Source organism: Phoenix dactylifera, unplaced genomic scaffold, assembly GCF_009389715.1.
Source record: "Phoenix dactylifera cultivar Barhee BC4 unplaced genomic scaffold, palm_55x_up_171113_PBpolish2nd_filt_p 000583F, whole genome shotgun sequence".
In the NCBI taxonomy this organism is placed as follows: Eukaryota; Viridiplantae; Streptophyta; class Magnoliopsida; order Arecales; family Arecaceae; genus Phoenix; species Phoenix dactylifera.
The window spans coordinates 7,517-30,433 of NW_024067983.1; the positions used below are offsets into that span (position 1 = coordinate 7,517).

General features: G+C 41.1%; 1 non-coding gene across 1 annotated transcript; it reads right to left on the reverse strand.

Annotated features, from left to right (window-relative positions):
* Positions 1 to 15,220: 15,220 nt before the first annotated feature.
* On the reverse strand, positions 15,221 to 15,326 carry LOC120106624. The gene has a single exon (XR_005508724.1). It is a non-coding gene; the product is annotated as a small nucleolar RNA R71 (small nucleolar RNA).
* Between the last annotated feature and the right edge of the window lie 7,591 nt (positions 15,327 to 22,917).

The window sequence follows — 22,917 nt, forward strand, 5'->3', positions numbered from 1 at the left end:
CAATTAATTAATTCGCTTTCCTTCTTCAACTTCTTATCAATCAAATTGATTACTTGTGATTCCTAATCACGATTTCAACCATCGGATCGGTCAATACTTCTAGTGTGTGTGACCCCATAGGTTCTACTCTGACTGGTAGTGAGATATATTGTGATCTCTATCTCAATATCATTGAAAACTCCTTTCAATGGGTTGGAACGATTCCAACTCAACTCATTAGGGTTTATCGATCATCAAGATAATCCCTATGAGTCCCACCATCCACCAGTGACACCTAGCAGCATGTAGTGGCTACCCAGTAGAATAGAAAGATGAACCTCTAGGTGCAGTTAACGTGTGATACAGTCCTACTATCGTGGATCCCTACAGGACGGAGGTCATGGACAACTCGTCAAACCCCATCGTCTGTCATATGTCAAGATTTATTCGACTTGAGTTCGATGGTGGAAAACTCTTTTTCCACTTTATATTACTGCCCTGGCCAAGGTCTTAGAACTCAGTCTAACAAATCACATAGGATCACTCCTCTCCTATCAAGGTCGATAGATTCCTTATTGGTGCATACCCTACTCCTACAGTGAACCTACTGCAGCCAATCTACACTGCATGGACCCATATGGCTAGAGACCATGTATGTGTGCAGTCAAACTACAATAACCTCACTGTGAGTAGCCGAAGCACCGCAGGTCAAAGGACCAGTCACACTACTGCAACATCAAGCAAGTCACTGACGAGTGGATAGACATCCAAGTGACTTCTTGTCTTGGTCACGCTCAGTACCCTTGTTCTCTAACAAGCACCTGCACTATCACTTCAGTGTCCCTACACTGTGGACTCAAGTCTCGTCCATCTAGAAGGAAAGTGATCTGTGCACTGATCGGATCGATCACCGGCCTCGTGATGATCCATTGATCAGGAGCATTTAGAAATTAATCACCAATGATACATGGCTCAAATTCTCAACTCTTGAGAATATGTATCATCATCTTATTAATTTCTTGGACGATTCATAGACACATAAACAATATGAATGAAAAGATGCCTTTTATTTATTCAATAATAAATAGTCAAGTATAAAATTATGTCCCTAGAATCAACAATGTGTCAGCCAAATTGGCTTCTAGGGCATACATCTAACAATCTCCCACTTGCACTAAAGCCAATTGGTCATATATCTTAGGCCCATCTTCTCAAGGTGGGCTTCAGTCTTTTGCTGACTCAGCTGCTTAGTGAACGGGTCTGCCACGTTATTCGCGGAGTCTACTCTCTGCACCTCTACATCATAGTCGCGTATGAAATGGAAGTGCCGCTCTATGTGCTTGGACTTCTGATGAGACCATGGCTCCATAGCTAGTGCTATGGTGCCAATGTTATCGCAGTAAAGTGTTATGGCATCTAATGACATTACACCTAACTCTGCAATTAACTTTTAATCAGAAGGTTTCCACTGCACCCTTAGATACGGCTTAACATTCAGCTTCTAAGGTAGAATCTATAATGATCGGTTGTTTGGAACTCTTCCAATTTACTGAACCACAATTGCACATATTCTGATGTAGACTTTCTATCATCTATATGTGTGCATCCTTCTACCTTCAACTCTGATCTTCTCCCAAAGACCAAGAACATGTCCTTAGTTCTTCTCAAGTACTTAAGACTGTTCTTTCACAGCTATCCAGTGCTTATTGCCTGGATCCGACTGATATCTGCTTGTGACACTCACAGCAAGAGCTATATCAGGTCGTGTACATAGCATGGCATACATGAGGCTTCCTATTGCCGATGCATAAGGAATCTTGCTCATGCGTTGAATCTCTTCAGATGTGTTGGGGCACATCTTCTTGGAGAGATGAATTCCATGCCTTAGGGGTAATAGACCCCTCTTGGAGTTTTCCATGCTGAACCTCTTCAGCACCTCCTCTATGTACATCTTCTGTGAAAGGCCAAGCATCCTTTTAGATCTATCTCTATAGACCTTTATTCCCAAAATATAGGATGCTTCCCCAAGGTCTTTCATGGAGAATTCTTTTGACAACCAGACCTTGACCGAGGTTAGCATAGGAATATCATTCCCAATCAGGAGAATGTCATCTACGTACAGTACGAGAAAAACGACAGCACTCCCACTAACCTTTTTGTAAACACATGGTTCCTCTTCGTTTTTGATGAAATCAAACGTTTTGATTACGTCATCGAAACGAGTGTTCCAACTCCGAGATGCTTGCTTTAGTCCATAGATGGACCTTTGCAGCTTGCAGACCTTGTGATCTCCATCACTGGAAGTGAAACCCAAAGGCTGTTCCATATAGATATCTTCATCAAGATATCCATTCAGAAAAGCAGTTTTCACATCCATCTGCCAGATTTCATAATCATGAAATGCTGCAATGGCAAGCAATATTCGGATGGATTTTAGCATGGCTACAGGTGAAAAGATCTCCTGATAGTCAATGCCTTGCGCTGACTATACCCTTTTGCCACAAGTCTTGCCTTATAGGTCTCTACCTCTCCATCCGAACCTATCTTCCTCTTGTAGATCCATTTGCATCCAATAGGTACAATACCTTCTGGTGGATCTACTAAGGTCCAGACTTGGTTGGAATGCATGGAGTCTAACTCTGACTTCATAGCTTCCAGCCATTTCTCGGAATCGATATCAGATATCGCCTCGTCGTAGGTTTTGGGATCTTGTGTATGATCCCTATCTCCCACTAGGAACATTTCCTTGGTATCCTCTTCAAGTATACCTAAGTATCTATCGGGAGGATGGGAGACCCTACTAGATCTACGAGGTGGTCGAGGGACATCGTGTACTGGCTCTTTATAAATGGGTTCTATAGGATCCATGACTCGTTGCTTTTCAGAGACTTTCTCTTCAAGCTCAATTTTCCTCCCACTGCCTCTATCAAGGATAAACTGATTTTCCAAGAAGATGGCATGACGGCTCACAAACACATTGTGATCCTCTGAGACGTAAAAATTGTATCCTAATGACTCTTTAGGATATCCTATAAAACGAGCACTTATGGTCCTAGCCTCTAACTTGTCCTCCTGTAGTCTCTTGACATGGGCCGGACATCCCCAAATCTTGAGATGACCCAGACTTGGTTTCTTACCATGCCATATCTCATACGGTGTGGTAGGAACGGATTTAGAGGGAACTCTATTCAATAAATAAATCGCTGTGAGTAAGGCATCTCCCCAAAGGAACATAGGTAAATCAGTGAAGCTCATCATGGACCTGACCATGTCCAACAGGGTCCGATTCCTCCTCTCTGACACCCCGTTGAGTTGAGGTGTACCCGGAGGTGTCCATTGTGAGACTATGCCGTTTTCTTTGAGATAGTCCCGGAATTCCCCACTAAGGTATTCTCCTCCTCGATCTGATCGAAGAGCCTTAAGAGGTTTTCCAGTTTATTTTTCTACTTCATTCTTGAACTCTTTGAACTTTTCAAAGAATTCAGACTTGTGTCTCATAAGATACACATACCCATACCGTGAATAATCATCGGTAAAGGTAATGAAGTAAGAATAACGTCCCCTGGCTAGCACATCGAATGGGCCACATACATCTGTATGTATTAGGGTAAGTATTTCAGTGGTCCTCTCCCCATGTCCTACAAAGGGCAGTTTAGCCATTTTTCCTTGAAGACAGGACTCGCAAACTGGATATGACTCGGAAGTCAATGAGCCGAGAAGCCCATCTTTATCCATTTTGTTCATCCTATCCTCTCCAATATGGCCAAGTCTGAGGTGCCACAAATATCTTTGGTTTATCTCATCTCTGGATCTTTTGGATCCTTTGGCACTCATATCTTGCTCGGTAACATTCACAGATACATCCATATGTAAATGATAGAGACTGTCAATCATGAAACCACGTGCGACTATTTTATTTCTCAAATAAATAGAACAGCAGTCTTTGTCAAATGTAAAAACATGACCTTCCTGTGCTAGACATGAAACAGAAATCAAATTTCTGCTAGCAACAGGTACATAATAACAGTCTCTAAGTATTAAACTAAATCCAGACGGTAGTCGCAGATGGTAGGTGCCCACAGCCACAGCAGCAACTTTTGCCCCGTTGCCAACCCGAAGGGTTACCGCACCTTCCGCTAGCCTTCTACTTTCCTTTAGACCCTGCATGGTAGTGCACAGATGAGCACTAGAACCAGAATCTATAACCCAACTAGAAGTAGAAGAAATCGTTAGATTAGTTTCAATTATGAGCAAGTCTATACCTTCTGAAGGTGTGTCACCTTTCTTGTTCTTCAGGCTCTCGAGGTATGAAGGACAGTTTCTCTTCCAGTGGCCTTCGACATTGCAGTGGAAACATTTTCCTTTGTCGTTAGCCTTTTTCTTTTGAACTTCCTTCTTTGGCTTCTTGTCTTTCTTCTGCTTCTTTGCAGGCTTCTTTTTCTTCCAAGTAGACTTTCTCTTGGAACCAGAAGTCAACTCAGCAGCAAGGACATTGCCCCTTGAACCTTTCAAGGCTCCCTCAGCAGTTACCAACATGTTGATTAGTTCAGTCTTAGTGCATTCAATCTTATTCATGTGGTAGTTTACTATAAACTGACCAAATGAATCAGGAAGTGACTGTAGGATCAAATCCACTTGCAATTCCTTGTGCATGTCCATACCGAGCTTCTCAAGCTCCTCTAGGTCCTTGATCATGGTCAAACCATGATCATGGACAGACTGCCCTTCGCGCATCTTCGCTTTGAAAAGCCTCTTGGACACTTCAAAACGAGCTGTGCGACTCTGCTCACCATACAACTCTTGCAGGTGTGCCAGTATGTCCTAGCAGTCTTTATATTTTCATGCTGGCATTGGAGTTCATTAGACATGGATGCCATCATATAGCATTTTACTCTAATGTCATCATCCAACCACTTTTTATGCATTTCACGCTGAACATCAGTAGGACGTGCTGGTAGTGTGGGGATATCTGAATCGAGTATGTAGCCTATCTTCTCACAGTCCAAAACTATTTTGAGATTTCTAAGCCAGTCTTTGTAATTGGTTCCGGTCAGTCGGTTGGTCTCAAGAATACGGGTCAAAGGGTTTGAAGCTGACATTGTATCTTCAGAGAGTAAAGATTCTAGTTAGACTTTTGTACTTGATCCTAATCTGTTCTAAGGTCTTTTAGAACAAATGTAACTCCCACTATTTTCTCGAATCCCTCACACTCCCCTGGTAGGGAAACGGAAATCCCACACGACTAGGGTTTCTAGTGGGTACTGCGGTCCCACCAATTTACATGCCACCTCACCTAACAGTTATTGGTGACACATAGATGGATGAGTGTACAACTCTTGTACAATGCTTCTCAAGCATGTTGCAGTGTAACTTGGTCTCTAAGCCATGAAGACCTCACCTAACAGTTATTGGTCCCATTTCTTAGTTAAGTCAGACCCACCGTATAACCGTAGGAATAAAGTCGTCATTGGGTCCTCACTTAACAGTTATTGGTGCCCAACCCCACCTTTACCCTACAACATCTCATGTCTATAGAGAGGTCCAGCCCCCCGATGCAACTTGACCACTGTGTCCAGCCGAGACAAATCAACATCAGAAAGGCCTTAGCAGCTCTACTACAGTGGAAGACCTATTGACTTAATATTGGTTAATCAGGTCTTAGTGTTTGCAACTTGAGCCCTTCATAAGAGGTAATCGAACAATTGGCCAGGTAAGCAGGTGGGAGGCTCCCCTTACTCAGAGAGTAAGGTCCTAATTAAGTAACCACCTTTCATGCTTTCCTAGACACCAATTAGATCAATTAATCTAATATGACTTGCTCATGTCGGTTCACTCTCGACTAGATTGAGGAGGTTTTGATTTAGGTCTCAATTGGGTTTGCTACATCACATGTAAACCTATCTACCCGACTCTCATTCACATCACATGCAAACGGCGCATTACAGGCAGTTATAATCGCAGCATCAAATTAAAGCTAAACTTTAACTAGGTGATGATCATGGATTCTAATTAGGTTGTATTACAAGCACATGCACATCAATCGATCAAGTGGTCTTCAACTCTTGAATTGGTTCCAAGCCACCTTGATTCGATCCTTGATCAACTCTTGATCCCATCGCCATCAATCGCTCAGAACACCTTTCATCTCATGCCTTTGCTTCAACTTGATCGTTGATGTACATCACATCACAGAAATACAACCAGATGTAAAATAAAAATAAAAATAATTTACATCTCCTTTTAGGAGGCACGCAGGCCTCTCAAAACATCAAACAAGATGTATGCAAGCATCTGAAAAATTACATGACATCGCAGATCACATCGCAGGTCATTACATTTGATACCAAAAGGGTTTGAATCCTATGATCATCACCGTATGCAACAATTATAATTTTCAGATCTGAAAACTAACTGATTGTATCATGACATAGGTCGCTGATCATGCTAATCATGATTCTAAACTTTGTAATCCCATTAACAATGCATTTAGAATCATCTTTTTATCACATAAAAATCAGCATGCAAAAAATCAGCACCCCTGAAAAATCTGCATGCAGAATTTTTCAGCATGCATGATCATTCAATTTTCAGATCTATTATGCCTTTAGATATTTAATTCTTACCTTAATCTACGAAGCCTAGGCTCTGATACCACTGTTGGGAACCCGCACATGCCGCTGATATTTCAAAACAAAAATCAGATGGCAGCGGAAGAGGCATGCACGGGTTCGACGTTCATCGCATGAACGTTGTTTCTAGACCTTTCGTAATTAGGTAAGAATTAAAACTTTTAAAACTATTAGGAAGATCAAATCTTCACCTTGCGCGGGTAGATGATCACCGCAAATCTGAATTCGTGATTTTGGAAGAGGGTTCGCTTGAAGCCGTTCAAACGTCCGGCCTCTACGGGTATCCACACGAAGCAGGATCCGATCCAAGCTCTCTATCTCACCGGGGTGCTAGCTCCCTTGCAGAGATAGCTTTTGATGGCTGATCTCCTCTCTTTCAATCAACCCTTGATTGTGCTTGAGAGGAGGAAGAAGAAGGATGAAGATGGGAAGAAGATCAAAAGCCCCTGCAACCTTCTTCTTTTTCCATGCGTTGGAGCCAAGGAAGAAGACCAAGAGGAGGGAGACGCCTCCTCTTCTTTTCCCTTTGCTGATGGCGGCTGAACCAAGGAGAGATGGAGAGGGGGTGGCCACGTGATGAAGAGGAGAAAGGTCCATCTAGGGCGCCGGCCCTAGTCCTCCTTTAATAAGGATGAAGGGCTCCTACAAGTTAGGAGCCCTTGACTACTTTCCAAGAGGGGGCGCCGGCCCCCTTTCTCTCTTCATGTCGCACCAACTAAGTGAAGAGGGGCTGATGCCCCTCTTACTTGGTTAACCCAATCCTCTTCCAAAAAGGATTAGGTGCCTCTCTCATGGTTTAATCCTAATCTAATTAGGATTAGCCAAATTTGGGTTCAATCTACGCTAGTCCTAATCCAATTAGGACTTGAATGAATCATGACTTAATTGAACTCTTCAATCCTAATCCAATTAGGAGTCATGTTGATTCATTAGATTAATAATTAATTTAGACTTAAGGAATCCTAATCCAATTAGGATTTGTTTAATTTTAGTCCTAATCCAATTAGGACTTTATTTGAATTCGAAGTCCTAATCCAATTAGGATTTCTAGGAATCCTACTCCAAGTAGGAATCCAATTTTAATTCAAAGTTCCTAATCTCATTAGGATTGTAGGAATCCTATTCCAAGTAGGAATCCTAGTCCTACTCCAACTAGGATTCCCAGTCCTAATCCAATTAGGACTCTAGGAATCCTACCCAAAGTAGGATTCTTGTTTCAAGTCCAATTAATTAATTCCCTTTCCTTCTTCAACTTCTTATCAATCAAATTGATTACTTGTGATTCCTAATCACGATTTCAACCATCGGATCGATCAATACTTCTAGTGTGTGTGACCCCATAGGTTCTACTCTGACTGGTAGTGAGATATATTGTGATCTCTATCTCAATATCATTGAAAACTCCTTTCAATGGGTTGGAACGATTCCAACTCAACTCATTAGGGTTTATCGATCATCAAGATAATCCCTATGAGTCCCACCATCCACCAGTGACACCTAGCAGCATGTAGTGGCTACCCAGTAGAATAGAAAGATGAACCTCTAGGTGCAGTTAACGTGTGATACAGTCCTACTATCGTGGATCCCTACAGGACGGAGGTCATGGACAACTCGTCAAACCCCATCGTCTGTCATATATCAAGATTTATTGACTTGAGTTCGATGGTGGAAAACTCTTTTTCCACTTTATATTACTGCCCTGGCCAAGGTCTTAGAACTCAGTCTAACAAATCACATAGGATCACTCCTCTCCTATCAAGGTCGATAGATTCCTTATTGGTGCATACCCTACTCCTACAGTGAACCTACTGCAGCCAATCTACACTGCATGGACCCATATGGCTAGAGACCATGTATGTGTGCAGTCAAACTACAATAACCTCACTGTGAGTAGCCGAAGCACCGCAGGTCAAAGGACCAGTCACACTACTGCGACATCAAGCAAGTCACTGACGAGTGGATAGACATCCAAGTGACTTCTTGTCTTGGTCACGCTCAGTACCCTTGTTCTCTAACAAGCACCTGCACTATCACTTCAGTGTCCCTACACTGTGGACTCAAGTCTCGTCCATCCAGAAGAAAGTGATCTGTGCACTGATCGGATCGATCACCGTCCTCGTGATGATCCATTGATCAGGAGCATTTAGAAATTAATCACCAATGATACATGGCTCAAATTCTCAACTCTTGAGAATATGTATCATCATCTTATTAATTTCTTGGACGATTCATAGACACATAAACAATATGAATGAAAAGATGCCTTTTATTTATTCAATAATAAATAGTCAAGTACAAAATTATGTCCCTAGAATCAACAATGTGTCAGCCAAGTTGGCTTCTAGGGCATACATCTAACAAGCTCGTTGACTATTAAGTATCATTTCTAATTTTTCAGAACTATATGTAAACTTTTCTACAAAAGGTTTGTATTTTTCAAGTTCTTGTGCCAACTTTTGTTTTTCTGTTTTTAGTGCGTTTAAGTCTTTTGTGAAATTATCTCTAATAGTTTGTTTATCCTTTTTAAGTTCAGAAATTTTCTTGGTTAGTTTTTCGTTATCTTTAATTAAGGTATTCGTTTTTTGAATTGACATTTGCTTGCTTTTTTTAAGTTCTAAATTTTCTTTAATGATAAAATCCTTATCCTTAACTAATTTATCGTATTTATGGAGGTGAGATTGATTGGTTAGTTTTAGCTCTTTATTTTTAAGATTTATTATTTTATATTCATCCATTAATTCATTAAACGCATCATACAATTCATCAAAGGTAAAATCTAAATGCGTTTCAGATGTTACCTCATTTTCGTTTGCCATAAAATAGAGGTTGGCCTTATCCTCTTGTTCCTCATCCGATGATGATGATGATGAATCGGAATCCGATAGGGTGGAGACGAGGACTTTCTTTTTCTTGTACTTGCTGGCCTTCTTGAGCAAAGGACAGTCCGCTCTGAAATGTTCCGGCTTCTTACATTCATAGCATCCGATTCCCTCATTTTTCCTTTCCTTACCTTTATCCTTGTAATAGGAACTTGAGGGACCTCTCCTCTGATGAAAGGACTTCTTTCGGTTGATGAATTTTCTGAACTTACGCACGAGAAGAGCCTCATCATCATCTCCCTCATGATCTTCTTCTTCACTGCTGCTACTGCAAGATAAATCCTTGTTAGAAGAAGTAGATTTGAGAGCTATTACCTTTTTCTTATGAGAGGATTCTTCTTCACTGTGTTGTTTCATTGTGAGCTCGTGCGTCATTAGGGATCCAAGAAGCTCCTCAAGTGGAAGCTTGTTCAAGTCCTTGGCTTCTTGGATTGCTGTAACCTTGGCCTCCCATGACCTTGGCAAACATCGAAGAACTTTTCTGACAAGGTCACTGTTAGTATAATTTTTGCCAAGGCTTTTTAGGCCATTGACAATGTCAGTAAATCTAGTAAACATGCAAGTGATAGTTTCATTGGAATCCATCTTAAATAATTCATACTTATGAACTAGTATATTTATTTTGGATTCTTTTACTTGATTTGTGCCCTCGTGGGTCACTTCAAGTCTATCCCATATCTCTTATGCAGAATTGCAAGTCGAGACTCTATTGAATTCATTTCGGTCTAAAGCACAATAAAGCACATTCATTGCTTTGGCATTTAGTTGTGCCTTCCTTATATCATTGTCATCCCAATCCTTTTCAAGTTTGGGTATAGTAACATCCTCTACAAAAATTGATGGGATGTATGGTCCATTAAGTATGGTGGTCCATATCTCATAGTCTTGTGCTTGGATAAATATTCTCATCCTAGCCTTCCAATATGAGTAGTCGGTTCCATTGAAGAATGGAGGTCTATGGGTGGACTGGCCCTCAATATGAGAAGATCCAAATGGGGTTGTCATTTTGATCTTTTACTCTTTTAGTAGAAGAGTTCCGGCTCTGATACCACTTGTTGCCCAAAAAGACAACCCAAGAGGGGGGGGTGAATTGGGTTTTAAAGTAATTATTGCAATTAAAAAACTTTGTGAGTAACTAATTAAAACTTATTGCAAGTGGATTAATTAGTTGCTATATGCAGTGGATGAAGGGAAAGGAAGAGACAATGAAACAATCACAAACACAAGCGATTTTATAGTGGTTCAGAGCTAACTCTTGCTCCTACGTCCACTCCCCAAGCCTCACTTGGGAGTTCACTATAATCCCTCGGATGACAGCCGGTTGTTTTACAAGTTCACAACCCAACTTGTTGTTTTACGAGATCACAACAAACTCGGTCGGTTTTCACAGGCTCACCGACTAGAACCACCCGATTATTTTTCCGGGATCACAATCAAACCCTTACACCGTTGGTTTTAACCTTGGCTCACCAACAAACCTTAACACCCTTGATTCAATCCCCTGATTGAATCAAGTAAGAAACAAATAGTTTGAAACAAGTAAAACAGGAAGCTTCTCAAAAAGCATATTTAAACAATATAAGCAAGGAAGAGTTAGAAGCCCTTAAACAGATTTTGGAGGTGGAGGAAGGGGCTTTTCAAACTCTTTGACTCCTCTTGAATTTGCTGAAGATTTGCTGTCAGGAGGAGAGCCTTGAATGTGAGGAAGATGGTTGGAGAGTAGACTTCAATGCACTTCTTCCTTCTTTTTCTTGTAATTACTCTAGAGAGCCTTTGGTTGGTGGAAATCCCTTTTGCTTTGAATGGAGTCTCTCTTTCTTACTCTATTACTGTTCACTCAGGCTATTTAAGCCATTCCCAAAGAAAAATAGCCATTAGACACAGATTGAAGGCCGTTCTGCACATTCTACAACTCCTGACAAAATGTCCGTTGGGATTGGAGTCGACTCGCTCGATCAAGAGTCAACTCGAGCGTTGTTGGAGTCGACTCATGCTTTACTGGAGACGACTCGGCCACTATTCAAAATTCGAAATAAAGTGCCGTCCCGTTCTGGAGTCGACTCGGCTGAACCTGGAGTCGACTCGCCAATTGTCCGGAGATGACTTTCCTTTCTGGAGACGACTCGATCTTCAGGGTTTCAAAACTCATCCTCTCGATTTTGCTTCCTCGAGTCGACTCGGATTTTCTTGGAGTCGACTCGGCTCTCAGAGCCTGAAAGACAGGTCTTCTGTCTTTGAACTTGATCTGTCTCGGAGTCGACTCGGACTTTGCGGGAGTCGACTCGGCTCTCAGACACGAAATACCGATCTTCTGTCTTTGGAGTTGAACTGCCTCGGAGTCGACTCGGACTTTGCGGGAGTCGACTCGGCTCTCAGACACCGAAGTACCGGTCTTCTGTCTTTGGAGTTGAACTGCCTTGGAGTCGACTCAGACTTTGCGGGAGTCGACTCGGCTCTCAGACACCGAAGTTGGCTCTCTGACTTTTAGCCTTGCATTTCTCTGAGAGTCGACTCTTGCTTCCTTAGGAGTCGACCTGCCAACCGTCGGAGTCGACTCGAGTTCTTCGAGAGTCGACTCGGCTCTTAGAGTCCAAAATGGCTTCTCTGTCTTTCTGTCTGTTACTCCATGGAGTCGACTCGTACTATGTTGGAGTCGACTCGGCAAGCATCGGAGTCGACTCTAATTCTTCAGGAGTCGACTCGGTGACAGGTTCTGAGATGTATCTTTCTGTCCGTCTGTCTGTTCTCAGTCGGAGTCGACTCGTAATGTGCCGGAGTCGACTCGAGCTTGTGCCAGTGCTTCTGATACGCTTGGAGTCGACTCGTACTATTCCGGAGTCGACTCGAGACTCAGACTTTGGTTCAAATTGATTTCCATACTTAGCCAAAGTGTATTGAACCAAAGCTAGAGACACTTAAACATAAATTCACAAATATTTGACTGAAACACTAGATTGAATTCATTAGTATAACATAAGATATACTCAAATGCTTTGAGCTCATCAAAATCAAATAGGGTTATAATCAATCACTCCACAATCCGCGAGTTAAGCATCATCTTCCTCTCAGCCGATTCTAGGATCCATCCTCTCCCCACTCCGTTCATCGCGTCCCAGCATCCCAGCCGGGATCCCCTCCGCTTCACCGGTCCTCATCTTCACCCGGATTTGTTCCAAGAAAAGTCCCAAATCCCAAACCTCCCAGCCATCAAATCCTCTTCCGATTATCATCCACGGATGAGTCTCCGCGTTCCAACCGATCCGTAAGTTCCTCCCAGCATCTTTCGGGATCCCTCTCTTAGCCATAAACACCAACTTGCCAGCCGTTCCCAGCATCCCACTGATTCGCAAGGAGAATCATCCGCATGAGCCCAGCATCCACGGATCTCGCCCAGCATTCAACCACGTTCGTGATCAGCATTTCCAAATTTCCTCCCAGCTTCTTCCAATCCAGTTACAGCCAGCGACCGTTCCGAGCAAGCAAAATCCTAGATTCAGCGCGTCCAGCTCCTTCCCTTCCCTCCCCACGCCCAAAACAGGGGAAGATCTGATTTCATCCCATGCTGAATCGGCGCACAGGGGGGCTGGTGAGGCTATAAAAGGAGGAGAAGCTCTATTTTGAGGGGGGGAAGGCCACGGTTTGAAGAACAGAGGAGGAGCCTCTGTTCGGAAGAGAAAGAAATTAAAAAAAAGAAAGGAGGGGGGAAAGAGAATATTTTGTGATATATTGTGAATAATGGGAGGTGAAGGCTTTCATTTGAAGATGGGAGGTCGTCCGGAAGCCATGCTCGGCTAAACGTCTAGTCTAGGGCTGGATGAAGCCCTAGCAATGTTACAGGGCATTGTAGTTCTTATTTTCTTTATTATTTTGGAGCTTGGTTTAAATTCTTATTATCAATGAAACATCCTTTTATGATGTTTAAACTTTGAGCATGCTATTTATTATTCATGTTTGCTAAAGTAGTCTAAGATGATCCATGCCTAGGAAGATGAGGTGTACTGCACCCTAGGTTAGCATAATTAGGTAGACACTTCTTGCTATACCGAAGATGGATTTTCTTAAAACTCTTTATGCTTTTATTTGAAAAGGCTTGTAGCCAATATTGCATGCCTCTCCAAAAGATAAAAAATAAAGAATACAAACCCTGATGCAATGCTATATGGTGGACTCCAAACCCAAGATCCATTTATTCTGATAAATTCTAATTCGCACTCATAGTTTAATTTAGTTAATTAGCAAATTCTTCTTCTTGATTTATTTTTAAAAAGAAAAATAACTTATTCTTCAACCCCTGTAGACCGACATCCGTAATCACTATCCTACAGGATACGTACTATTGCGTGGTTTATTTTTAAAATTGAAAGAACCAATCAATTTTTGGCACCGTTGTCGAGGATTGCTAGCATAGTTATTTTTTCTATAATTAAAAAATTAATTAATTAAAAAAAACTTTCAAAAAAAATATATATATCTAAAATAAAATAAAAAAATTATTTTCTATTATTGTTACTTTTCCTCTTCTACTATTTTTTTTTAATTTTTCTTTCAGTCTTATTTGATCAGGAATCGAAGGAAAAATCTAGGATGATCAAAAAAAGAATAGCTGGAAAAGGAATGCTGTAAAGGTTTGCCTGCAAAAAATTTTAAATTGCTGGAAAAATTTCCTTTGGTAACCTCTAAATCTTTCTTATTTAAATTAATTATTAGCTTGAAATTTTGTGGTGATTGTTTAATTTTAATTTCAGCAAAATTGTGAATGCATGCCTGATACACATTCACCAATTAATCTGCACTTAGTAAGGGCAATCACCCCAACAAGATAAGAGCCGGATTTCATCACCGGACTCTTGCCCAACTTAGGTGAACTCAATCTCACATAGTGTCACTTTAATTAAAATCAATTAGAACTCCTAAGGACATTCGAGCTCAATAGGACGAAGATCACCGAAAGTTGCACCAATTTCGCTCTGTGGCTTAGTTGATGTCTAGGCAAGCTTTGTCCCTATAAGGGAGACAGTTCATCTGTTCGAGGCAAGTGGGTTTTAAGTGGAACCTTTGTGAACGCATCGTGACCCCTCCACTTACCTGGAAGCTTACCTGGTCAACTCGGTTCATTAGACCGGATTGGAGGCTTAGGTGCCCTCTTCAAACCAGTTAGGAGCTGTCTAGTGATTTTAGGACAAATACAAGGATTTATGTGTTTTCTTTTATTGCATGCTTGATTGATCAAGTACTAGTGTATGCAAGGGAGTCATTCTAGAGTACGTGACCTATTACCTTTTGACCCTGAAATAGAACAGACCCTTAGAAATATTCGAGCTGAAATCAGAACAATAGAATCATCCCCACCTCTTGAGATGGCTGAAGAGCAACCCAAACTCCTGAGGGAGTACTTTACTCCCACCATTTACACTTCCCCATCTTGCATTCGATTACCTGAAGTAGCAGTTGTACAATATGAAATAAAGTCTAGTGTGATCCAAATGCTCCCATCTTTTTATGGGCTCACCAATGAAGACCCATATAAACACCTAGATAAATTCTTTGAGATTTGCACCACTGTCAAGATTCAGAACTTCACTGATGATGCTCTGAAACTTAGATTATTCCCCTTCTCCCTTAAAGATAGAGCCAAACAATGGCTGAATTCTTTAGAAGCCAACTCGATTCGTTCTTGGGATCAAATGCAACAAGAATTTCTTAAAAAATACTTTCCCATAGGAAGAACGAACCAGTTTAGACGTGCCATTACAAGCTTCTCCCAAACCAAGGGAGAAGAATTTCATGAAACTTGGGAGAGATTTCGGGACCTAATCCGTAAATGCTCTCATCATCAAATACCTAAGTGGCAGCTAGTGCAATGTTTCTACGACGGATTGACTGAACGAAACCGTCAGATGATCGATGCTGCATGTGGGGAAACTTTTATGCTTCAAAATGAGCATGAAGCATGGCAATTATTTGAAAATCTTAATGAAAACTCCCTTCATCATGCTTCCTGTTCTCGTCAAGCACCCCCGAGTTCTCAAAGAAAAGGGACCATTTATGAAATAAGTCATTCTATGGACCTGTCTAGCAAGGTAGATGCATTGTCCCATAAGATCGACCAACTGATGATAGGACGACATGTCGTTAGCTCTTCCCAAGCATAAGTGTGTGCTATCTGTTCTAGCCCATCGCATCCTATTCATGAGTGCCCCTCAGCACCCCAATTCTCCGAACTCGTGCAAGAACAGATCAATGCTGCCCAAACACAGCCCAGACCGGGTAATGACCCATTTTCCAATACATATAATCCGGGATGGCGGAATCATCCAAATTTTTCTTGGAGGCAGCAAGCTTCGAATACTGCCCAACCCTACCCCCAAAATTTTCAAAATCCACAGAATTTTCATCTCTACCGTCCCTCAACTCAATTTCAACACCCTCTTCCTCCAACCCAAAGAAATACAGCCTTTGAGGAGAAAGTGTTGACTGCCCTTCAAGGTTTGGAGGCAAACACACAACTATTACACTCTCACATGCAATCAATTGCTAAGCTAGAATCCCAAATGGGTCAACTAGCCAATGCATTAAACAAGCGAGAGGAAGGTAAGCTTCCAAGTCAACCAATGAGTAATCCTAGGGGACAATACGTGGCTCAAAAAACTCGACTAAATCATGAGCAAGCCAATGCTTTGACTACCCTAAGGAGTGGACGTATAATAGATAATAAGGTTGGGAAGGGTAACAATAAGGAAGGTGAAGAAGAGGAGAGGAATGTATCACTTGAAAATCCAAAACCTTCTTCAGCTAGTCTTCTATCTGCCACAACCCACATTCCAAAGGCTCCATTCCCTGAAGCACTTAATGCACCCTCTCCCTTTGGCAAGAAGGGAACTTCATTAGAAGAGATGATGGAGGTCTTCAAACAAGCTAAAATCAACCTCCCACTCCTTGATGCCATCAAACAAGTTCCCTCCTATGCCAAATTTCTCAAAGACCTTTGCACCCAAAAGCGGAAATCTAGGACACATGTGCTTAAAAAGGTCCTCCTAACTGAGCAGGTAAGTTCCATTCTCCAACACAACACCTCTCCAAAATTCAAAGATCCTAGTGCTCCCACTATTTCTCGTGTCATAGAAAATAACTCCATCGACCGAGCACTTTTAGACCTAGGGGCAAGTGTGAATCTTCTACCCTATTCAGTCTATAAAAAATTTGGGTTAGGTGAATTAAAACCTACCTCGGTGTCCTTACAATTGGCTGATCGATCTGTGAAGATACCACGGGGGATGATTGAAGATGTTCTTATCAAAGTAGACAAATTCTATTTTCCAGTAGATTTTATCATCCTTGATATGGAACATGTGCCCAACCTAAAAAAACAAATCGCTGTGATTCTTGGTCGTCCCTTTTTAGCGACAGCCAATGCATGTATCAACTGTAGAACTGGGGCAATGGATATATCATTTGGGAACATAAAAATTAAGTTGAATGTATTTCATGCCGCTGACCAACATGTGAGGGAAGATGAGTGTTGCCTAATTGACGAAATGGATGATCTTGCAGAGGAAGCCCTTCCCTATATCTTAGCAGATGACCCCCTAGAGGCATGCTTGGCCCATTTTGACATTGACAACTTTGATATAGACAAGGCCATAAAAGAAGTCAATATCTTACTCGACAATCAATCTCCCATGAGTTCCCTTCCTTGGAAGATCCGACCTGAACCTCTTCCCCCCATTGCTAGCACACCACTTTGTCCTTCCATTGATTCTTCACCTAAACTTGAGTTGAAGCCACTTCCGACAACTCTTAAGTATGCCTTTCTAGGACCAAAAGATACCCTCCCTATAATCATCGCGGCCAACTTATCTACTAAACAGGAGGATAAACTTTTAAGGATACTAGAAGAGAATAAACATGCCATAGGATGGTCTGTAGCCGATTTGAAAGGGGTTGACCCCTCTGTTTGCATGCATCGAATTCATCTCGAAGATGATGCAAAGCCCACCCGAGAGATGCAAAGCCCACCCGAGGAATGCAAAGAAGACTCAATTCTAACATGAAGGAGGTAGTCAAGAAAGAAGTGGTGAAGTTATTAGATGCCGGAATTATTTATCCAATTTCTGATAGTAAGTGGGTGAGTCCGATACAAGTGGTACCCAAGAAATCAGGTATCACTGTGGTTGAAAATACGGAAGGAGAATTGATACAAACACGCACAACCACGGGTTGGTGCGTGTGCATTGACTACAGGAAACTTAATTCAATGACTAGGAAGGACCATTTTTCTCTACCTTTCATAGATCAAATTTTGGAACGGTTGGCTGGTCAAGGTTTCTACTGCTTCTTAGATGGTTATTCTGGATATAATCAAGTACCTGTTTACCCGGACGATCAAGACAAAACCACTTTTACTTGCCCATTGGGAACATTTGCATATAGGAGGATGCCTTTTGGACTATGCAATGCATCCGCAACTTTTCAACGATGCATGATGGCCATTTTTTCAGATATGGTGGAAAACTTTCTAGAAGTGTTTATTGATGATTTCTCAGTTTTTGGCCTATCTTTTGACGATTGTCTGGACAATTTGACCTTAGTTTTGAAAAGATGTAAGGAGACCAACCTAGTTTAAGTTGGAAAAAGAGCCATTTCATGGTTCAAGAAGGCATAGTTTTAGGACACGTCATGTCCAAGAGGGGCATTGAAGTAGATAAAGCCAAAGTAGATCTTATTTCCAATCTCCCTCCACCCAAAACTGTGAAACAAATCCGATCATTTCTTGGCCATGTTGGTTTCTACCGTCGCTTCATTCAGGATTTCAGCAAGATTTCCAAACCCTTGTGCAATCTTCTTGCTAAGGACACTCCCTTTGTGTTTGATAAAGCATGCGAGGAGGCATTTAAAAATCTTCGCTTGAAATTAATCACTGCACCTATCATACGGCCCCCTAATTGGACCCTTCCATTTGAACTGATGTGTGACGCATCCGACTATGCCATTGGGGCAGTTTTAGGGCAACGGCTAGATAAGGTACCTCATGTCATCTACTACGCTAGTAAAGCACTCTCAGATGCACAATTGAACTACACCACCACTGAGAAAGAATTGCTAGCTGTAGTATTCGCGCTAGACAAGTTTTGATCTTACCTATTAGGATCCAAGGTTACCGTATTCACTGATCATGCTGCCCTTCGACACCTTCTTGCAAAGAAGGACACCAAACCCCGTCTGATTCGATGGATTCTTTTACTACAAGAATTTGATCTAAAAATTCGTGACAAGAAAGGAACTGCAAATGTCGTAGCAGACCACTTATCTAGGATTCTTCTTGAGCCCTCTAAGAATACCTCACCCTTACATGATGCTTTCCCAGATGAACAATTATTTGGGGTACAAGGAATGAAAACGCCATGGTTTGCAAACATAGTAAATTACCTTGCTATAGGATGAATTCCTGATGATTGGTCAACTCAAGACAAGAACCGATGCTTTTCACAAGTAAAGTTCTATTATTGGGATGATCCCGATCTATTCAAGTATTGTCCCGATCAAGTAATCCATCGATGTGTCCCCAAATGCGAATTTCAAAGTATTCTTTCATTCTGCTATTCACAAGCTTGTGGGGGACATTTTGGGGTAGAAAAACTGCAGCAAAAGTTTTACAGAGTGGATTTTATTGGCCCACACTTTTCAAAGATGCCCATAACTTTTGCCAAACTTGTGAACGGTGCCAACGGATGGGTACCATCTCCCGTAGAGATATGATGCCTCTCAATCCTATTTTAATTGTAGAAATCTTTGATGTATGGGGTATTGACTTTATGGACCTTTTTCCACTATCTTTTGGTTTCGAATACATTCTAGTAGGGGTTGATTATGTCTCAAAATGGGTAGAAGCTGTTGCCACTAAAACTAATGACCACAAAGTTGTGGTTAAATTTTTACATGAAAATATCTTTTGTCGTTTTGGCACACCCAGAGCCATCATCAGTGATGGGGGATCTCATTTTTGCAACCGGTCATTCGAGGCTTTGGTTCGCAAATATAACATCACCCACAAAGTTGCTACCCCATACCATCCCCAAACGAGTGGACAAGTCGAGGTATCCAATAGGGAGTTAAAACACATCTTAGAGAAAATGGTACGTCCCGATAGAAAAGATTGGTCTCAAAGGATAAATGATGCTCTCTGGGCATACTGTACTTGTTAGATGTATGCCCTAGAAGCCAATCTGGCTGACACATTGTTAATTTTAGGGACATAATTTTGTACTTGACTATTTATTATTGAATAAATAAAAGGCATCTTATCATTCATATTATTTATGTGTCTATGAATCATCCAAGAAATTAATAAGATGATGATGCATATTCTCAAGAGTTGAGAATTTGAGCCATGTATCATTAGTGATTAATTTCTAAATGCTCCTGATCAATGGATCATCACGAGGACGGTGATCGATCCGATCAGTGCACAGATCACTTTCCTTCTGGATAGACGAGACTTGAGTCCATACTGTAGGGACACTGAAGTGATAGTGCAGGTGCTTGTTGTTGGGAATTGTATCCTAAATGTCAATCATCAGCATATTGATGATTGAATATTGTAAATAAATTGACAAATTAATAAAGTAATATTTGGCATTATTCATCATTTCATCTTCAAATGAACTCTTATATGATGAAGTCCTTAGGACTTATGTTATGATAAAGGAGGATTTATCTTTGAGTCCTTAAACTTGTTCACGACCAAATGATATGTTGTTACTAGGACGACAACATTATCGAGATTAGGTCGTTGTGTGATATATACGTTGGTTGTCCTCTTAACTAAGGAGTGTGGAGACACTGGTATGCCATACAGGTGAAGTGTAGGAGTACATTTCACTAAACGTGACCAATTCCGGAACGCTCTACTGTCGAGAGATGTTCCGAGTGGATATGGGTATAAGTTTGGCCCTCTGACCTGAGACCGCAACCTGCGACTAGCAAGCAACTCACTGTACTTTGGTACCGGACTACCTGAATTTCTAATTCAGTGACGGAAGGTCACTGGGTGCAGTCAAGTACTTGCGTAGTCAGTTGTGAGTCAAGATGGAATTGACCCCTCCTGCAAACAGGAGATAATGTCTTGTGACTAATTTAGCAAAACCTTGGCCAGGGTAATCTCAGTGAGGAGTCACGGGATATCTAAAGTTAATCACATAATGGATGTACTAATTATAGGGTTGACAGTGAGCTCTAAGTCATCCTGGCATTAAGAGTCAAAGGGATTGAATTATACAGTAACCATAGTTCAGGGTTCCAGAATATTTGCTTCGCATATATTCGGCCTATTCGGACGTCGGGTACCATTGCTAGATGGTCGCATCGATTAGTGTAGGAAGTCATTCCTATACTACCGGCTTAGGTTCGAACCTATGAGGTCACACGCATAGAAGATTCCTGATTGATCAAGAAGGCTGATGAATGATTAAGAATCATTCAGGGGTAATTTGGTCAATTCGATTGGCAAATTATCTTATAAAATAATTAAAGTAATTATCGGAGGATTAATTAGTAATTAGATTGCTAATGAACTCAATTGGATTGAGTAATTAGACTAAGGATGAGCCAAATTGAATTAGATTCAATTCTGGGCTCAATCAGGGTTTTTGACCTGATTGGATTAGGTCTGAATCAAGAGGACTTAGGTTGACCAAATTAAATTAGATTAAATTTGTGCTTAATTAGGGATTGACCTAATTGGATTAGGTTCAACCTATGGTAATTGAATCATTCTAATTGTTAGGATTTAATTAAATTAAATGGGTTTGATCTGAAACTATTCGGATCTTGAAATCCACTTGTCACATATCCATGCATGGCGCCATAAATTGATTTTTAATATGATTAAAAATTAATTTAATTTATTTAATGGTGCCATGGGACACTTGGCAACATCAGGGACCTCTTTCATCATTAGATGGGTCGAAATGGAGAGATAAATTCATGAAAAGAATTGGGTAAGATCAAATTCTCTCTCTTCATGACATATGCCATCCTTATCTTTATCTCACTTCTAATTAAGGTTGAATTTCGAATTTAATCACCACAAAATCACCACGTGACCCTCTAATCTGATTAGGGGCATGGGAATTTCGAAATTGAAAGAGGGAAGTGGCAACATGATGAATGGTTTAGATTAGATCAAGCTTCATCATGTAATGGCACATGAACTTGAAGTTTGAATTCAAAATTCAAAACCCCACAAAATTCTCCACAAATATGGATTGGTTGGCATGAAGTTAGGTAGGAGAGCAACATTAAAAGGACCTCCATCATCTGGTGGTCGAATTCAAGGAAAAAAGAGAGAAAAAGAAGAAGAAAAAAGGGAAAAGAAAAGAGAGGAACCCTAGTTCATGCATGAAAAAATTCTGCATTCAATCTAGCTGACTTCTTCCTCCTCTAAGTCCATCGCGCCATTAGTGTTAGGGGTCCCTGATAAGAGTCTTTAGATCAGATCTAAGTCCTCTTCAATCCCTTTAAACCTTTCCTCCAAGTTCTTCCAAGAAGGCGGATCAAAAGTTGATAGTGTTTGGAAGATCAAATTTCAGCCTCAAGAAATTCTGCGCAAGCTAGCACTTCCGCAGGATTGGATCTCTTCAGGAACTTCGCGTGGACTACTCGTAGAGACCATTCGTGTGCGTGGCTGCGAAGTCGAGGATCAGATCCACAAGTTTCATCCATCATAAAAGGTATTAATCCTACATTAATCTTTTATTATGGTGTCAAGATCTAGGTCTGATTCCCCGAGGTTTTACCCTCTTTTGGGGCTCCTCACGGAGATATCTCCAGAATCCATTCAATGGATATTCGGAGATTAATCGGAATAGAGTTCTTAAGTTTCAGATCTGATAGTTAATCATGCATGAAAGTTTTAGCATAATTGTTTAAACGATTCCGGCATAATCCTATGTGTTCTTAAGGTGCTGATTTCTAGATTTGATCTTGTGAGCATGCATGAATTAAATTGTTTGATTCGATTTTTCCGCTGCGTTTTAAAACTTAAAAAGAACTACGTATGGCTTGATCCCCCTTATGAAGGGGTATGTAGGCAACCCGATCAGGTTCAGCCATGGTTTTAAAAAAAAAAAAAATCCGCATGCTTAACATCGAAGAACCTAGGATTCACTTTCAGTGGTATCAGAGCAAAGGTCAAAGAGTTGTGACCGATCTTCGGAAACTCTCACGCATGATCGTGTGACGAAGCATGGCTCTCCGTCCGGAGGCGTATAGAGATGCGTGCTCTGATAGGTATACATGGGTGTCACCCTATTTTTAATAGGACCGAACCCATGTAGGAGTGGAGACTCTTCACTTTCAGTGGTATCAGAGCCAGGTTCATGTTTAAACTTTTATGTTTTAATTCTTGTAATTAAATCTGAAATCATGAGCAT